The sequence below is a fragment of the Amborella trichopoda genome, chromosome 3 (genome assembly GCF_054954075.1).
Source record: "Amborella trichopoda isolate Santa Cruz 75 chromosome 3, AtrichopodaSantaCruz75HAP2 v2.0, whole genome shotgun sequence".
In the NCBI taxonomy this organism is placed as follows: domain Eukaryota; kingdom Viridiplantae; phylum Streptophyta; class Magnoliopsida; order Amborellales; family Amborellaceae; genus Amborella; species Amborella trichopoda.
In genome coordinates, this window is record NC_142338.1 from 26,006,383 (window position 1) to 26,025,338 (window position 18,956).

The 18,956-nt window shown below is 43.1% G+C and overlaps 1 long non-coding RNA gene across 1 annotated transcript; it reads left to right on the plus strand.

Annotated features, from left to right (window-relative positions):
- Nucleotides 1-1,584: 1,584 nt before the first annotated feature.
- On the plus strand, nucleotides 1,585-18,416 carry LOC110007558 (uncharacterized). Its single transcript, XR_002281505.2, has 3 exons — nucleotides 1,585-1,808; nucleotides 2,355-2,476; nucleotides 3,537-18,416. It is a non-coding gene; the product is annotated as an uncharacterized LOC110007558 (long non-coding RNA).
- The last annotated feature ends 540 nt before the right edge of the window (nucleotides 18,417-18,956 follow it).

Below are 18,956 nucleotides of genomic sequence, written 5' to 3' on the forward strand. Positions count from 1 at the left end.
AGGTGCTCCCTTGTGACCAAGACACCTCTAAAGTTTAGAGAGAGAGAGAGGAATAATGGGCAGTAATTGAGAAAGACTAAAACACCGTAGGTTTTTTTCCAACTTATCTCTTTTTAAGCCTCAAAATTCCAACGGTGGGTTTTTGGAGAATGAGTTTTCTTTTTTTTTTTTTAATACTTAACAAAAGAAATACATGAAAAACATATTATAATATATTATAATATGATTAGGGGCATTTTTTGTCATAAAAAATTATTTTAAAAAATAAAAAATATGGAGAAAAAACTCACGCCAACAGACCCCACCCACTTGTCTCTCGCTCTATCAAAAAACAATACCCCCCCATTCGAACCCCTATTACCAATCTCCAAGAACCTACTTTCTTCTCTCTTACTCGCCTCCACCTCTCTCTCTCTCTCTCTCTTACTCTTTCTCTATCTCTCTCTTCTATCAGCATAACCCACTACCCCTTTTTACCACAAATGGGTAGAGAGAGAAAGCACAAGGGTAGAGAGAAGGCTTCAAAGGCTCTGCTATCTAGACTTTACTCTAGGCTTTAGAAAGAGAAAATCCATTTCGTATACAAAACAGTAAAATCTAGAGGGAAGAAAGAGACAGTGGCTACTACAATTTGAATACAGTCATGCAAGCAAGGAGTTGCCAATCTCTCCCTCTCCCTCTCTAAATAAAACAGCTTCTTTATCCTGATAGATGCAAACATTGTCGCACCATTAGCCCTTTCTCTAAAAAATCAATGGCCCATCTCCATTACCTCTCTCCAGTTAAAAAAATCTTTCATAAAATTCCATGGTTCCTCTTTCTCTCAGAAAAACTCTCTCCAACGTAAACCACCTTTTTTGTTTCTCTCATGACAAGCATATCAACAAAGATGTAAGAAACCTATCTTTCTCATCCATAGCAAGCAGATGATCCCTCTCTCTCTCTCTCTCTCTCTCTCTCTCCTTTTTCTCTTTAACCCTCGTATTTGACAGGAACTACATTTGCCACATGTGTGCTTCGACATCTAATCACAGGGTTCCCCAAATGACTATTCCCTTATGTGCAGAGAAAATGTACCCAACCCAAAACAAGCCCTTATCCCTTCCCGTCTTTGGGTCATCTTGTCTATGGGTTCCGAGCATGGAGCATTCTCAACTATGGATTATGTGTTTTTTGGTTCTCCATGAATTTTGACCTCTTATTGTTAGTGCTAGAACTCCACTTTCTCTCTCTAAAAAATAACTTAGATGGGTGAGCGGGAGAGGAGGAAAAGGCTGGGAAAACACCTGAATCCTATTTGTTGGGCAAATCTGTAGAAGTACACGAGCCTGCTGACCGGAGGGATTCCATATATATATTTATATCATAGATAAAGTAAATGCACCAACGGTGATGAGAGAGTGGTAATTGAATGGACGGTATGGGAGGATGTCCCAAAATTCAAATTGAACTCGTTTAAGGCCCTGGCAACATAGATAAGGTAGATGCACCGACGATGATGAGAGAGTGGTAATTGAATGAACGGTGCGAGAGGATGCCCCAAATTCAAATTGAACTCATTTAATACCCTGGCAAAAAGTCATATATTTCGTACTCTCTCTCCTGACAGCCTGGTTTCCTCTCACATCTCAAGACTCAATATCTCTCTCTCTAAACTATGCAAACAAAACCAAAGCCTATGCAGTGTGGTCTTCCTTATCCTCTCTCTCTTCCTAGCCCCAACGATCTCTCTTACTCGCACCATCATTCTCGTCAAAGGCTGCTGCACCCTCTCACGCCACCACTCTCACCGGAGGCTGCTGCATCAGGTATAATCCTTCTCTCTTTCTCTCTCTCTCTCTCTCTCTCTCTCTCTCTCAGCTCTAGTTCTCTCTCTTGCCTCTCTCTCTCAGCTCTGGTTCTCTTTCTAGCCTCTCTTTCTCTCTCTCATGCCCCAACATAGGACAATGTTTCTCTGTCTCTCTCTCATGGCCCAACAGAGGACAATGTTTCTCTCTCTCTCATGCCCCAACAGAGGGCTCTCTCTCTCTCTCTCAGCTCTAGTTCTCTCTCTTGCCTCTCTCTCTCAGCTCTGGTTCTCTCTCTAGCCTCTCTTTCTCTCTCTCATGCCCCAACATAGGACAATGTTTCTCTGTCTCTCTGTCATGGCCCAACAGAGGACAATGTTTCTCTCTCTCTCATGCCCCAACAGAGGGCTCTCTCTCTCTCTCTCTCTCTAACCCTTAAACCCCAATACCCTGATATGGGCCCCAACAGACTTTTCTTGTGTTCTCTGAATATAGGAAAGCTTGGGTACAACTTATGGGTAAATGTATTTCTTCTCTACTATATAATTTTGTTATTTGCTTTTTTAGGAGGTTCGCATTGCTGCAACTCCTAGGATCTTTGTCGTTCTTTGTAGGTCAAAATATCATTGAAGCCCACTGAAATATATCAACGAACAAGCACGGGACCTTCGCTAGCGTTGTAGTATAAGGTACAATAATGCTATAAATTGATGCCAATTTTCCTTTTTGAGAATTGGATAGATGGTAATTTTTTTATCAATTATTATAAATTTCTCTATCAATTATTGTGTTGCCTATGGTTTCAAAATATTAAATTTGTGTATGGAGTAAGGTGTGTGGATTCATATGGTCTGATATGGTAAACTCTCTCTCTCTCTCTCTGGGTTCATTTACTTATAGAGAGAACTCATTTGGTTTTACCTAGTTAGGCTCCAGGCTAGAAGACTTACATTTGGGGGACTCTATGCTTGATGCATGATCTATCTTATTTCCTTGTTGTGAGTTGTTACTGTCCTTGATCACAACCTCATAGAAGTACAAAAGCAGTTCAATATCTTATTGAAAATGTCATTCATTCTTTATGGATAATTCTTGTACCTATTGGGGGAAGCAGCATGACATAGGGGATTGCCCTTATCTGACAATAGGTTGCAGGGAATACATTGCATACATTATAGACTTTTTCTCAATGTGTTGGTCTTGGTGAGTTCCCTATTCCTCTCAGGCATCAAACCACCTCTTTTTTATCTATTTTGATTGGCACGTCTCCAAAATTTTCTTGGACATGTGTCTTCTACTTGCTATATAAAATAATTTCTTCCTTATGAGGATCAAAAAAATCTCCTAAAGGACCGACCACAAGAAGGCAAGTTTGGATGGGCAATTGAGGAATTCTATGTGCCCTTCCTGTTGCCTAAGAATAGAATTGGTTTTTGGGTGCCTTTGCATTTTCTATTAAGGAGAATACATTAGGTATTGTGAAGTACAAAATTCTATCATTTAAAGCGAAATGCTTTATGATTAGATCTCCTCTTAGATTATTTCTATAAATCACGTTTGTGTAATACTCCATGAATTTTGATATCATATTGAAATGGCTAGAATTTTGATGTTATTCTTGTATAAGTGTGGGAGGTGTTTCAATTGTTATGCATTGTGTATGATTCGTAAGCAAATGAAATCAACAATTAAATTTTATGTGTAAAATCTGTTAGTCATAAGTTCATATTCAAATTTTGTTTTGTATAGGCTCATTCAAGTACATGAGATGGGCCGATCCATTTCAGGCAGTATGTCATCCCCCACATTATCAGATCAAGACAACATGGGGGGACAACATTGAACCCATCGAGCAAGATCACTTGCTTGCAACCCCCCCCCCCCCCCCCCTCAAAGAAATTTACAAATACGGAAATAGAAGAATCCCATATGTGAATGAAGTTTGGTTCTGAAGAAGATGCATGTGAATATTACCGGGCATTTGTATTGGTGCATGGGTTTGGCATCCGAAAGAGAACTGCACACAATAATAAGGATAGATAAAGAATAGAAATTAATTGTGTACGTAAAAGGAATATCCCTTAGTCAAGGTGTGGATGCAAGGCTAAGCTATGCATAGGCTTAAATTCTAGTAATTAGTGGGTAGTGACAAAGTTTATAAATGATCACAACCATGTCCTTGTTAGTCCAAAGAAAGCTAAACTAATTCGATCACACCAAACAATATTGAATGCAACAAAGTTGATGATAAACTCGATGAGCTCTGCTTTGGTGAAATCTAGGAATATTTATGATATTTTACATAACAAGCTGGGGGGACTGATAATCTCTAATGTTCGCAAAAAGATATTGAAAACTAAATAGCAAATAACCGTAGAAAATTGAAACAAGAAGACCGCAATCGTACAGTACGAAATGAATGAATCAAAGCCTTCATTTTTTTTTTATAAGTTGAAATTAGATGAAGATAGTCATCTAATCAAAAATTGAGACAGATTGGAAACTCCTTAATGAGAAATATAATCTTCAAAAAAATTAATGACTCATTAGAACATATAGTTTGTGCATGCAGTGGGTTGATGCATATGTGGCAGATGCATTCATAGTCAGTATGTCAACGACTCAAAGAAGTGAAGGCATGAATAAGCACTTTAAGATGTACTTAACTCCCACAATAAGCTTGCACTCTTTGTTGAAAACTACTCAAAAAGTACATGAAAAGAAGCATTGCAAAATGCGGGAAACTAACTTAAAGAACATCAATTCTACTCCTATTTTGAGGACCACTACCTTCATAGAGGCACAAGTTTCGAAGATCTATACACAAAATGATGAAGTTTTTTGGGAAAGAAATTGTAGATTCCATCAATTACAAGAACGAAGCTACGCACAACTACTACCAAATTCAATCCACTCTTGGGAGGAGATGGAACAACTCTTCTACAAATGCTTCTTCGAAGCCGAAGTGGAAGTCCAAACTATAGAGCTCCTCACTATGACGCAAGAGCCAAACGAGTCGGTGGGAAAGTATATCCAGATATGGCGTGACCTCGCCATGTGCTTGAACAACCCCATGAGAGAAACAGATGCAGTGCAAATAGGCTTACATGTCGAGGCTTCTAACCCCACCACCTTCTATGACATGATCTCCGAAGTTGCCAAGATTGAAAGTTTACTAAAAAACCATGGAGGAGGACGAGCCCAAAGCTCAAGCACCAGCCAAGCTCAGAACATCAGGGGAAATAGGCCGAACCAACCAACAGAAAAATGTAATCAGTGCAGCCGTCACAACCATACCTCTCGGCACTAAACCTACAACTAGCGCTACCCCTTTACCAACCTTGGATATGTCACGAGGGTTGCCGACCAAAACCCAAGCGGACTCACAGCAACAAGCCCCTGAGAATCAAAGTTATAATAACGTATCGCCCCCACAAAAATATCACCAAACTGAGGAGTTATTGCATAGATTGAATCAAAAGTACAACTTCAATAAGGAGTGGGAGTCAACCCTCCTAAAAATGCTTCTCGATAAGGAAATATTGGTACTTCCCACCGTCAAGAGGCCAGAACAAGCTGAATTCGTTGACAACCCCAAGTATTGTGCTTATTATCGGATGTTAGGACACCCAATCCAAGATTGCATCCAGTTGAAAGAGCACATCAAGGCCCTAATCCGAAACGGAAAAAACGAACTTGAAAGCCTCAAGAAAGCTTTCAAGACCTCAAAAGCCTCGCAAATGGTCACAATCCAAGAGGAGTCAATCGACGAGTCTCCTACAGCTAAATGATCTCTTGAACGGTTTTCTACCATATTTGACATGATGGCCCAACACGGGATGATAGCGCCTTGTGCTCCCAAAAACAATGGTCAAACGTGCAGAAGGGCCAAAACCCTTGGTGCCGATACCACAAACAAAAGGGCCATGACTTGGCTAATTGTAGGGGGGTCCACTCTATCTTGAAAAACTACATCCAAATCGGTCAGATAGTCCTAATGGATGAACAGCCGCCACCACCACAAGAAAACTAGGAAGGGCAGACTTCCTCACAAGAAGAGTCCCACTCGACTGAATCCCTTCTCTCTATGAGCGGAAAGGTCTAACGACCTATGGCCCAATTGGTCCCAAAGGCAAGGCCTTAAAATCGCCTTCAAAAAAAAAAATCATCATCAACCAAAACAACTCTTCATTCATTATAGCCAAAAGATTACAAAAAGATCCGAGCGAATCTCAAAAATCCCATAGAAGAAAAGAAAACAAGAAGAGGAGGAGTAGAAAAGCCCTACGCGTTCAGAAACAATCAAGAGACTCCTCAATCATTGCCTTCAGCTCCTCAACGCGTCAAAGCATGACCTGCTTCTCTTCCCAAAGGCAAGAAATCTCCTAGGCAGTCGAATTGGCCAAGTCGGCGACTGCCACAGCATCAGAATCCAGCTACTCCAGCTTGCGCAACCGTTGGTGCAATGCCTCTCAGCTGGAATCTCGACGAGAGTTTAGTGAGGCCACGCGAGCTTGCAATTACTCCATCTCGACCTTCATGATTTTCAGCTCCCTGGAAAGCTTCGCAACCTCCTCCGATAAGGAGTCTCGCTCTTAAACAAGCCAAGCTCGTGTTTGTGTGCATTGCCGCACAAGGCCTTGCTGGTCGACCAAATCCTTCTCCAAGGTATCCTAGCGCCTCTCGAAAGACGCATATGCTGCATCTTCGCACGTAAGGGCTTTGGCTCCCCTGTCACTGAGGTCTTGTAGCAACCCATCAAGGCAGCTAAAGATTTCCCCATCGATCCATGCACCCCTCAAGCTGACTACGAAAGCCTTGAAAGTCTCCATTCTTTCCCCAAGGTCCGATAAAGAACATGCCTTTAACCCCTGAAGACCTAAACAGAGCATCCTCCTCACTATGAACGCTTTGGAGCCTAAAGACATCTGAGAAAGAGTAGAAGAGCCAATCATGTCGAGGGGAGGCACATCAAGGATAGAGTTCTTGGAGGCAAAGGGTGTCAAAGCCTTCGAGGCGGCGCGAAGCCCAAGTGGAGAACCTCCCAGAGGCCCTCCCGAGGTAAGTGAATCCAATGACTATGCCACCGAAGAACCTAAAGGATGAGCCCTAAAAATGCCCGCTTCTTCCTGTGTAGCTTTTGGCGCAAGAAGAACGGACTCTGTGGGGTGTGCAGGAGACGCAATACGCTTACTTGTGACAGGAGTCATGCTGACCTCAACCCTTGGCATGGAGTTTCTTGAGTCACACCTTGAACCCAGTGCTCGACCATCCAGGCCAACTATCAACCGATCTCAGTACGACTGCAGGAGTTGAAAGCGATGCATCAGAAGGAGAGTGCAAAGCCCGCCTCGCATGGGATGGCACTGAAGACACCCTTGCTAAAGGCATATCTTTCTTATTTGAACGGCTCCCTCTTTCTCGAGAAGAGGGGACAAGCGAAGATTCTCTTCCCCTTTTCCTCTTTCTATCTCTCTACCTCTTTTCCCTCTCCTTAGGAGGAGCGCTCTTGGGCTTAACGGAAGCAGGAGCTCTCGAAGCATGATTAGCATATCCGGACGAGCTAGAATGGGATCCACCCTCAACCCGAGAAGGCGGAGCCGGGGCCAAGCCCTTCCTTGCGGGATGGGTCCAACCCCCTTTCACACCAACCAAAAATCACCTCTAAGTTGTCAAAGAAAGGTCGTATCCTCCTCTTCAACGAGAGCAGCTTCATCCCATCCTCATCCTCGCTTAATAAATGGCCAATTCTTGCCAGTTAGCAGGTTAATGGTCCAAGCCAAACATAACAGAGAACGGAGGAGGCGCGAAGTGCCTTCCTACCTTGCCGTCGTGTTTAGAGCCGCTAGCGGTCTGCCATGGATGAGCCACGCCCCACTATTCAGCATTAGATGAATCCCACCATTGTGGGTAGCCCAAAGTCGTGTGCCCCACGCGGACGTAATGGCGAACCACAAACCTGCTTCGCCCTAGGAGAAGGAGACAAGTCTCCCAAGCCATCCGCATGTCGAGGTCAGTTCAGACCTCGCGACTCATGCTAGGCGCCTCATGATCATGTAACACCCCCTTCTTCCCATAGTTCTTTGAAAAATAAATGGTGGTGCAGCACCCTTGATCTAGGCCATGCTGGTGCGCAAAGCGGTGAGGGAAGTAACCCTCCTACTTCTTAGACCCCACTCCCCTAAATGGAAGGATGCAACCCCAGATGCTCACGAGGTACATGGCCTCTTTTGTCTCAATAACCACCTTATTGAGCGCGAGGCCAAAGGCGTCGATGAAAGTATTGTCGAAGGGGCAGGCAATAGGGAAAGGCCTTTAGCAAGTGAAGAAGGATGCATCAGTCAGGAGCTCACGAGCTACATCTGGCTCTCTAACCACAGCCTTCATCCCAGCAATCTTCAACATATGCAGGCATGTTGTTGTTGTGAGGCTCCCATTGATCTCATACGCCCTAGGAAAATATGCAAAAAGCTACCCGAAGACATAATGCACCGGGAAGCTAGCGGTAAAACGCCCCGAGAAGCCTTCACCCAGGGGGACCTCATTGCTATTATCCTTCAAAGGGACTTGTCCACGAGCAATAGACCCTAACCCATGGAAGATGTTGCACAAGACTAGTTGGGCTAACACAAAACCAGTGCCCTGGGCCATCATGCTGGCCACAATGAAGCAACCAAGCGAATGACGTAGCCCTTCGCCCCCGGAAGAGAAAACTTGCAAAAGAAGAGGGCCAAGTAAGCGACTGAGTACACTCGGTCCCACATATTCCGCCTCAAAGGGGCAACCGCCTTCTTCGAGGCCTTGATTGATGCTGCCCACTGGGACTCATTTGCCCATGAGATGCTCGAGCCTATATCTTCACCCTCATGGTGGTTACCGCGAAAGTAATCTAGTCATGCCTCGAAATGCACCCCGACGACCTTAGGCTACGACTCTGAGTACAGGAGCTGATAAATCTCGAACAGCTCACTGAGACTCGAAGAAGCCCGCTTACCCTTGATGGGCTCACCCCCAAAGATGGCCCCATTGCTGGGGACAAATTCCTCATACTCCGCCACCTACAAAATACAAATCAAACAGGGTGATTCCTACCTCACCCTCCTGAAAAGCCAATTATTGGTTCAGTAACAGCATGTCTCCAAAAGAGCCTTCACGGTGTTTGAACATCGATCATAATAACCAGCTGAGCATTGACATGCTGCTGCTAAACCACACTCCTTCAAAGTGTCGATGAAAGAATCCAAAATGTCCAACGTCCAAGTGTCGTACCCAGTCAAGTACTAATGCTCCCCCTCAAAACGAAAAGCACCTACAGCCCACTGAAGATCGGGTTTCGCCAGCATCCTCTTCTTCAATGTAGGCATGCTCTAGTCGGAAGGAGAATGCATGTGCAGAGCATGATAAAGAGTTATGTCGTCTCTTTGAATGAGGGGTTCCTCGTCGACATCTCCGTCAGGCAAGGCTCCATGCTCTCCCTTGCAAAGATGATATGAGAGGGCCATGAGATCTCCTGGCTAAGCTCAAGCTCTCCAAGAGAACCTCCCCTTGCCAAAGATGCCCAAGTGTAGAGGTTCAACCTTAGCTCGCTGACACGTGGGAGCTGGTTCACATCAAGGATCCGCATTGCCCATAAAAAAAAAGGGAGAAGGGATGAGACAACCATGCCTACCAGACTAAGACCAACAACACAACGACAAACAGAAAGTTAAGAAAGCCAAGATATCTAAAGAAAAGAAAAGCCCTACCTGGATGAGCGGCTGAGCTTGTACTAGCCATTATCGCCGAGAACATGCACCACCAAAGATATCCTCCCCAGAAAAGATAGCAAAAAAAGGAAGGCGTGCAAACAAGGGACAAACAAAAAATAAGAGGGTAGGACGCAAGAAAAATACGAGTAAGAGAAAATAGGAACTAATCCTCCCGAGTCGATAGTAAAAAGCTCCAGTGATAGACCAAAGAATGCCTTTCCCCATCCCTCTTATAATCACGAAGGGGAAAGGGAATCGCACAAAAACTGGCTGCAAGACACATGTCCCAGAAGAATACTAAGCGGCACTAGAGGCGAAACGCCATGTGAAAATAGGAGCCACGAAGCGTCACACATGCGAAACGTCGCACAGTTTAGGGGTACGACAGTACTAAAACGCATGTGTGATGAAAGCACTGCACGACCGAGGAAGATCGTGCTCTTCCTGAGGAGAGCAGCCGAACAACAATTAAAAGCGTTACGCTCATCTCAAAGCGTTCCGCCAACTCAAATCATGATTATCCCTCACCCACAACACCCCGGGAAGATGGCACATCCATACCGGGTCAAACACCATCCAAGTATGCAACACTCTCTCACTCTACTCTTCAATAAATTCTGAACTACCCTAGGAACACATCGCTCATTTGCATATCCCGGCACAGATTCACACACCCATAAGTGAGGGAACAACGTTCCTTGCGCTACTCACACACTCAAGAAGGAGGCATTTGAGCCATCTTAGCAAGGCAGATCATGCCCTCCAAAAAAAAAAAAAAATCCTGACAAAGCTCCTTGTAAGACAAAAGCTAAAACACAAGAAAGCAAAAAAAAAAGGGGGGTGGGGGGTGGGTGGGGCGAACAAGTCAACAGAGAAGGAACAAGGAGAAAATATGCTAAAAAAACAAAAGAGCACTCAAGCTGAAGAGAAAGAGGATTTATTCATGAACAAAGGGAAATACAAATTTCTGTTACAACGAAACCATTTTTTAAATGGCCCTTTATTAAAAAGAAAAAATTGCTTCTACATGGCGGCTATGAAAGTTGCTTCGATTTCCTCAAGGCACAAGCAACCGATCATTCTTTAAAAATTGAACACCAAAAAAACCAAAGACATAACTCCACAAGGGTAGAATCCTTCACTCTAAAGGTAACTTGGAATATCTAGATAGAAGGACCTCCCTCGTGTGAGCTATGAAGTTGCCCCTTTCTAAGCTGGCAGCCATCTCCAAGGAGTAACCTCGTTCTCTCTAAGCAAGGCATTAGAAAAACCAAAGAAAACTCCTTGTTCCTTCTCGTGACAAAGTGAAGGTGAAAAGGGGCGCCATCAAAATAAAGCCAGAACAGGACAGCCCTCTTGTAATAACAGGTGGCTTTTCCAAGCACTAGACAACAGACGCGACCAAATTCCTCATTTGGTCGATCTGCACCAACAAAGGGATGGCCAAGTCAAAACCATCACAATCCATCTCCGGATGAGCTAGAAAAGATCTAAGTTCGACGGCGTCTAGCATCTAGCACACAATCATAAGCATCATTCTCTAGCTCCCAAGAGCATGAAAACAACTAGAGGGCTTGAGCCCACCTTCAAAGGTTAGTCTACCCACCGAGGTTCTTAAAGCAAGCTCAACTCCAAACAAGCTAAGGGAAACTGATTGTGCTGTCTCTCAGCCCAAACGCCCCCTTTTATAGAGGATTTGCAGGCTCGCCATGAAAAGCCTGCCATTTTTGAGGAAAACATCTCGTACAGCTGCACCGACACGCGTCACCCGACGAGGCTTCGATCCCTCAACGGTTAGCGTCTTCGTCGCCACACCTTCCAAGCGCCATTATCACTAGATCATGAGACGTATCTCACACCGCTTCACCTGACGAATGTCACCTTATCAAAGGAAGGCCCGTTGCGCTTTCCATATCTCGTCATCTCCTTTGACCATGTGTCACCCTCAAGCAGTATGCCCTCTAAATCATAAGATCAAGACTTTCCATCCCTGCTCTCCTTCCTTGGCCTCAACTGTCATGGTGAGTGCAAAAAAAAAAAAAAAAAAAAAAAAAAAAAAAAAAAAAGAAGAAGACAGACATGCATGGTCATGAAGCCATGAGTAACAGTGATTCTGAAAACAAAACCGAGCATGGCGAAAACCCTAAAGGATGCCATGAGTAAAAATGGAAAGATATCAAAGGTGGATGTGACCTCGAAGTCACAGGTAAAGATGCCTCAACAAAAGGAGTTGGTGAAAACCATCATCGTGGCTCCACTCCTACTCCAAGTGAAAACCTGAAAAGGGCGCTTGGAATGAACAAGCAAGTCAAAAGCGACACGTCATCAAGAAAAGGCTTATGTTATTCACCTGTCACTTCAAAAACCTTCGGCCCCAGTGCCACTTCAAAATTCCCAGCCACAGCGCCACTCCAAAAATCTTCGGCTCCAGCACCACTCCAAAAATCTTCGGCTCCAGCGTCGCTCCAAAAATCTTCGGCCCAGTGCCACTTCAAAAATCTTTGGCTCAGCACCACTCCAAAAATCTCTAGCCTTAGTGCCACTCCAAATGTCTCCAGCCCCAGTGCCACCCCACCACTCCAAAAATTTTCGGCCTAAGCGCCACTCCGCCACTCCAAAAATTTTCAGCTTTAGTGCCACTCCAAAACTCTCTGGTCACAGCGCAACCCAAAATCTTTTCGGCCTTAGCGCCACTCTAAAAAGAAACCTTCCACTCAGTGCCACCAAAGCAAACTCCCAGAGCGCTGGAATATGTGCTCTGACCAAACCAATGACAAACGCCCCCCAACATTGAAGGTCGCTCCCCCAGATCTTCAACTCCCAACCGCCATACCACATCATTCACATTACCCCATCAGTAACATCGTTTGTATTCCTTCCCCCTACAACGTCACTATGCGACACCACCCCATCGTCGCATGAAGCTGTTTTAAGAAGAAGGTCACGTCGACACATCCAAGTTGCCCTCGAAGGATGCACGATTGCCAAACCGGAGCAACACATCCTGCCAAATACTTAGGGTGAAGTCTCGCCAAAGAGACTGCCTCAAAAACCCTCCCTATTGATTGAACCAAACTTTTCGGAATAGGCCACACAAAAAGCCCCAGACTAGACTTGGTAGGATGGGAATTGAAAGAGGTACCCTGCCCCTCCAAACATCTCCGAGCTTCGGTGAGGCAGCTCGTGAGCGTGCTAAAGGCTCCTTGGCAGTCTATCCAAGACACAGGTCCCCTTCACAAGACAGGGCCTAAGAACCCCTGAAACGTCTTAGTAAGGATTCCAACGATGAACTTCGATGTCAAAAATCACTTCTTTTTCCGAATGTTGCACTTCTCGCTCCTCTCGAGGCACAACATTTGTCGGGACAAGTTGTTATACGTCATTTTTGACGTACGACGACCATGGAGAATTTCGGCCACTCTTTGACAAGCTCGTGACTCCTTCCCTACAGCTGAAGAATGACCAAGGCTTCAGACACCGGCAAGGCCTCAACGACACCATCGCCCTAACGTGCAAATGAGAAGAGAAGTCTACCCTGTGAAGGAAGAAAGACGACCTGAATTTATAGACGCCAGAATCTTCAGAAGGACATCTTGGCCCTCACAGAGAACTCGGCTGTGCTGGAACTAAGACAAAAAAAATAACACTTCCAAAAAGAAACCCAATTCAACACGACAAGCAGCGTTCAAACAAAATAGAAAAATGCACGAAACCCAAGGTCATAGAAGAAAACAATTTCCCCTGTCGTCGGAATCCCTTTTCTGGTGATCTCTCGAAAACCCAAAGAATATCACATAGCAAAGACCAAAAAAGCGAACTAAACCTGTTGCAAAAACGACTGAAAAGACCTTCCCCAGGCTCGCAATCAATACGGAGACACCGCAGATTAGAAAACAGACCATGGAAGAGTTCATAAAACTAACCAGACTCCTTCCCTCACAAAGGAGACTACTGCAGCACAATCAAAAGGGATCAAAACGATCACAAGAAAATGAACTTCAATAATATAACAACAGAGCGACCAAACTCACACTGCAAGTACCTGGAAAGAGCTCTCGAAGTTTGACAATGGCGACGAGCTCCTCAGGAAAGGATAAGGCTGTCATTTGTACAAAAGAACTTAAGGGCATTTTGGTCATTATTCGTAATTTCCACTTTATTTTAATTTCTATTAATTGTATTTAGGCTTAGTTTTTTAGTATTTACCTCTGTTTGGTGAGAACTCTATATAAACAAGCTCAAGTCAATTGTAAAATGGGGATTACAATTCAATAAAGGAGAGGCATTACGCTTGCTTTTGCTTGTCTTTTCTTCTAATCCTAGTATCCCACAAAGAGGAGAGAGAAAACTTTTGCAAGGGAGAGAAATACCCCCAACTACGCAGGTACACATCTCTCTTCTCTTGAAGATATCTAACATCCCAAGAGCTTTCTCTCTTCTCCTCCAAACACATAATCCCACGCCCGTGCAAAGCCACGCTGGCGCAAACAAATCAAAGGGCTTCAAGCCACGTGCAGCCGTGTCTAGCCCCCCTTTCTTGGACAATCCAACCAAACCAACGGAACCCCCCACTCGCCTATTCGACCATCTGGATAGATATCACCTAATGAGAGTCAACCCAAGAGAGAAGAATTGAGTGATCCATTGAAATTTAAACTTGAGAGGGGAGAAAGGAGTCGATAGCGTCTGAAAAGAGTCCCAGACCAAACCGTGCTGGTGAACAGTTGAAGGGCTTTTGTAACTGATCTAAGAGGGCAAACTGCCCGGATGTGTCCCACGAACCCGCAGTGACGAGGTAAGTAAATTGATCTTCTCTCGTCGTAAAATCTCTTTCTTTGTTGATAGCTTATCTGCGCTCGAGAAAGCACCTGCGCTCGCGTCACCAATCGCATCACACACATGAGCCTTATGCGGTTGCTTGAGAGAGGATTTTCTCCACGCGTCTCATGCGAGGAACCAAGAGAAAATCAAGCCCCGACCACCTAGCACGATTCATGTTGACTATCACTTCGGATCCTGATTGTTGAAGACCTCTCAACTACACTGACTCAATAATAGCATCGTCAGTTCAATGTCTTACGGGTGGATCAAAATCATCCATCAGTGTATCGCCCACCCAAAAGGATATTGGTCATTCAAAAGAATGATCTATCAAAAACAAAGGTTTCCTTCCAATTGTGTCTCTGGTGTCAACTTCTTTGCCATTCACCTGGTTCCCCAGGTGAATGCTAAAGAGGGGCAACTGTAGGCATTCCCTCGAAATTTTAGTTAAGTGAATTTCTAAAAACCTTGATTCAAAGTCTAAAAGATCACACAATTCCTAGTGGACCATATGTGATCTAAATCAAGTAGAATTATCTAAAACTTATCTCAATAATCTCACATAGTGACCTTAAACACTCATGAACCTTGTGAACCTAAAAAACTGACTCGAACAAAGATCGGATACCCAAAAATCTTAAACCGAGACACTAAAGTCATAGCCTTGTAGACCCCTCAAAAACATCTTAAATTCAAACAAATCTGGTTTCAAATTATAAAGTTGGTCACAAGCTTTCCAATAGCCCAAGATTCATCGGAATAAGACTTACGGTTATAAAGTTCAAATCGGGGGAATGTTGCTCCAGAAAGTGATGATTGTGTCCTTGCGCAATGCTACAAGTGTTGGGCCATTGAGCAGGCCGTGTTGTGGCCCGACAGGCCCCAGGTGCAGCTTGATGATGCAAAAAACTCATTTCAATTTAGATAAATCCAAAAACATTGGGAAAAATCCAAAAACATTGGGAAAAATCCAAAAAAATAAAGAAAAAATACCCAAACCTAATCCTAATTGAACTATGAAATTCCCTACCTCAAATCTATAAATACCTCCAAAACCCAAAAAATACAGGAGAAAAGGACAAAAAAATCTGTAGAAAATAAGACACAATTCTTGAAATTAAGAAAAATACCCCAAAATACCTGAAATTAGGATAAACCCTTAGAAAATTCCTAAAAAAATTAGGAAAAATCCCAAAATTTTCTAAAAAATCATCAAAAATCTCAAAATCCATATTCTACCTTAGAATTGGTGTATTCAAATGTGTGGTCCCATGGATGTCAAGTCATTTGGTGGCACATCATACTTCGTCACATTCATCGATGATGCTTCAAGAAAGGTGCGAGTGTACTTGATGAAATCGAAAGATTAGATGTTTGAGATCTTCCAAAATTTCCATGTTAAGGTGGAAAGGGAGACAGGCAAGTTACTGAAGTTCTCAATTCAGATAATGGGAGAGAGTACACCTCGTATGCTTTCAAAATCTATTGTGTCAAGCTTGGCATAAGGCACGAAAAGACATTGTCATATACCCCCCAGCATAATGGTGTAGCTGAGAGAATGAACCACACTATTATGGAAAGAGTTAGGAGCATGTTATTCACTGCCAAGTTACCAAAGTCATATTGAGGTGAAGCAGTCATCATAGCATGCTACCTAATAAAAATATCCCCGTCATTTCCTCTGGATGGTGAAATTCCAGAGAGAGTTTGGACCCAAAAAGATATCTCTTATTCACACTTGAGGGTGTACGAATGCAAGGCGTTGGTGAACGTGCCAAAAGAACACATATCCAAGTTGTATGGGAAGCACTCTTATGCATCTTCTTAGGGTACTTAGATGTAGAGTTCGGGTATAGGCTATGGGGTCATGAGAACAAGAAGGTGATCAGGAGTAGGGATGTGGTCTTTCAGGAAGTCCTTACCATTAAAGACGTGAAGAAGTCAGAAAAGCCACAAATCTCCAATGGTTCAAAACCGATCATAGTTCGTCCTACAGTGGTACATGAAGTCAGGGGCGAAGTGCAACAATAAGATGGGTCTCAAGAGTTAGGCAAGTTAGTTTCGGGTGATGTGGAATAGGGAGAGCAACCTGTTCAAGAAGTGTCACCTACAGTTGACCTGAGAAGTTCCTCGAGGGGATATAAATCCTCTACCAAATACCCTGCATTAGAGTATATCATATACATTGTAGGGGGTGAACTAGAAAGCTAGCACAAAACTCAAGCCAACAAAAAAAATGAGGAGGGGATTAAAGCTATGCAAGAAGAGATGAAATCCTTGCATGAGAACTACACCTATGACGTGGTAAAGTTTCCTAAAGGAAAGAAGGCACTAAAGAACAAGTGGGTCTTCAGGATAAAGATTGAAGAGAATAGCTCACATCCAAGGTACATGGCTACGCTAATTGTGAAAGCCTTTGGGCAGAAAAAGGGTATCGATTTTAATAAAATCTTTTCTCCCGTGGTAAAATTCCATCAATCCGCGTGGTGTTAAGCATGGCTGCAAGCTTGAATCTAGAGATAGAGCAGTTAGATGTCAAGACTACCTTTCTCCATAGTGATTTGGAGGAAGATATATATATGAGGCAGCCAGAAGAATTCGAGGTAAAAGGAAAAGAGCACATGGGTTGCAAGATGGAAAAGAGCGTCTATGGGATGAAACAGGCCCCAAGGCAGTGGTACAAGAAGTTTGATTCCTTCATAGGGAGTCTTAGGTACAATAGGACAGCTTCACACCATTGTGTATTCATCAAGAAGCTCTCCAATGACAACTTCATAATCATTTTATTGTATGTTGATGACATGCTAATTGTTAGTATTAGCAAGATTGACAGGCTGAAAGAAGAGTTGAGCAATGCTTTTGCCAAGGACTTAGGCCATGCTCAATAGATCTTGGGGATGAAGATCTCTCGAGACAAGAAGATTGAGAAGCTATGGTTGTAACACGAAAGGTACATTGAAAAAATGCTCGAAAGGTTGAGTATGAACAATGCAAAACATGTCGGTTCCGTTTCAAGTAAGTCTCAAGAAGAGTCCTTCAAATAATAATGAGAAGGAAAAAATGCAAAAAGTTCCCTACACATCGGCTATAGAAAGTTTAACGTACGCCATGGTATGAACGAGGCCAAATATCTCACAGGTAGTTGGTGTAGTGAACAGATTTATCGATAATCCTAGCAAGGAATATTAGGCATCAATTCAGTGGATATTCATATTTCTCATAGAACCATCAAAGTATGTTTGTGCTTTGAGGGAGGTAAACATGTATTACATGGGTATACAGATACAGACATGGTTAGAGATGCAGACTCCATGAAGTCAATCTCGGGATATTTGTTTACTTTTTGTAAGGGGAGTTGTTACATGGTTGTCCAAACTGCATAAGTGTGTAGCTCTGTCGACCACAAAGGCAAAATACATTGCAGTCATTGAAGCCTGCAAGGAGATGATAAGGACGAAAAGATTCCTCCAAGAACTAGGCTTGAAACAAGACATGTATATCGTCCATTGTGATAATCAAAGTGTTATGCACTTGAGCAAAGAGTGCTAGCTTCCATTCTAGGACAAAGCACATTGATGTGTGTTACCACTAAATTCGAGATGTTCTAGAGAAGAAGTTACTGTAGCTAGAGAAGATCCGTACTGACAAGAATACGTCAAATATGATAACCAAGAGATAAGCAAGAGCTATACAAAAGCATGGTAGGCATGGATGCTCTCTAGCACCCGGTTGATCAACAAAGGGAAAACCTCCCCCATGGGACATGAGGGGGAGATTGTTGGGTGTCACGTCCTGTTGTGGGAGGGGCACCAATGGAATTGTCTTTTGCTAAAAGGGCAATTGAAGAATCTGGAAAAGCATGACTTGTTAACTAAGTCATAAGAGATAGAGATGGACCACATTTAAGGAGGTTATGAAACACCCTTTTCCAATATGATTTATCCCATTGACTCATACAAAAAGGGAAAAATGTGAGAGAGCCTTAGAGTTATTGACTCTTCTTGGTGTATTTGGAAAAATATAGAGAGCTTTCTTTTGAAGAGTAGAAGAAAAAGAAAAAGAAGATAGAGAGAGAGTTGCCCTTCTCCTAGAGAGAAAAAAAAGAGAAAATGAGAAAACTTTCTTTTAGAGAGAGAGAAAGCCTCTGAAAAGAAAAGAACCTCAGAGAGAGAGAGAGTCTCTAGAAGAAAGTAAGGAGCCCAATAAAGCATGTTTCATGGAATACTATTTTAACTTTTGAGTTAATAGTGGATTTGATCTTTTTTTCAATGGACGTAAACTGAAAAGGTGAACCATGTAAATATATATGCCAATAAGTTTTATTTCTTATTTGCTTTATTTGCATGATTTCCCACTCATGCACACACACATCGACTTTAGCATAATTTTGTTTCTCATATATCCGCATTCTGTTGTGTGCATCCGCATTTGTTCGAGAGGGCTATATTTGGGTGAGCCCAATATTTTTCTTACTCATACACCCTATTTTTCCATTTCCCCCTTTGCAATTTTATGAATTTTTTTCCAACTATAAATTTTCCATATCCAACTTTTATATATTTTTACCATATTTTTTAGATTTTTAATGTTGTTCATAGTT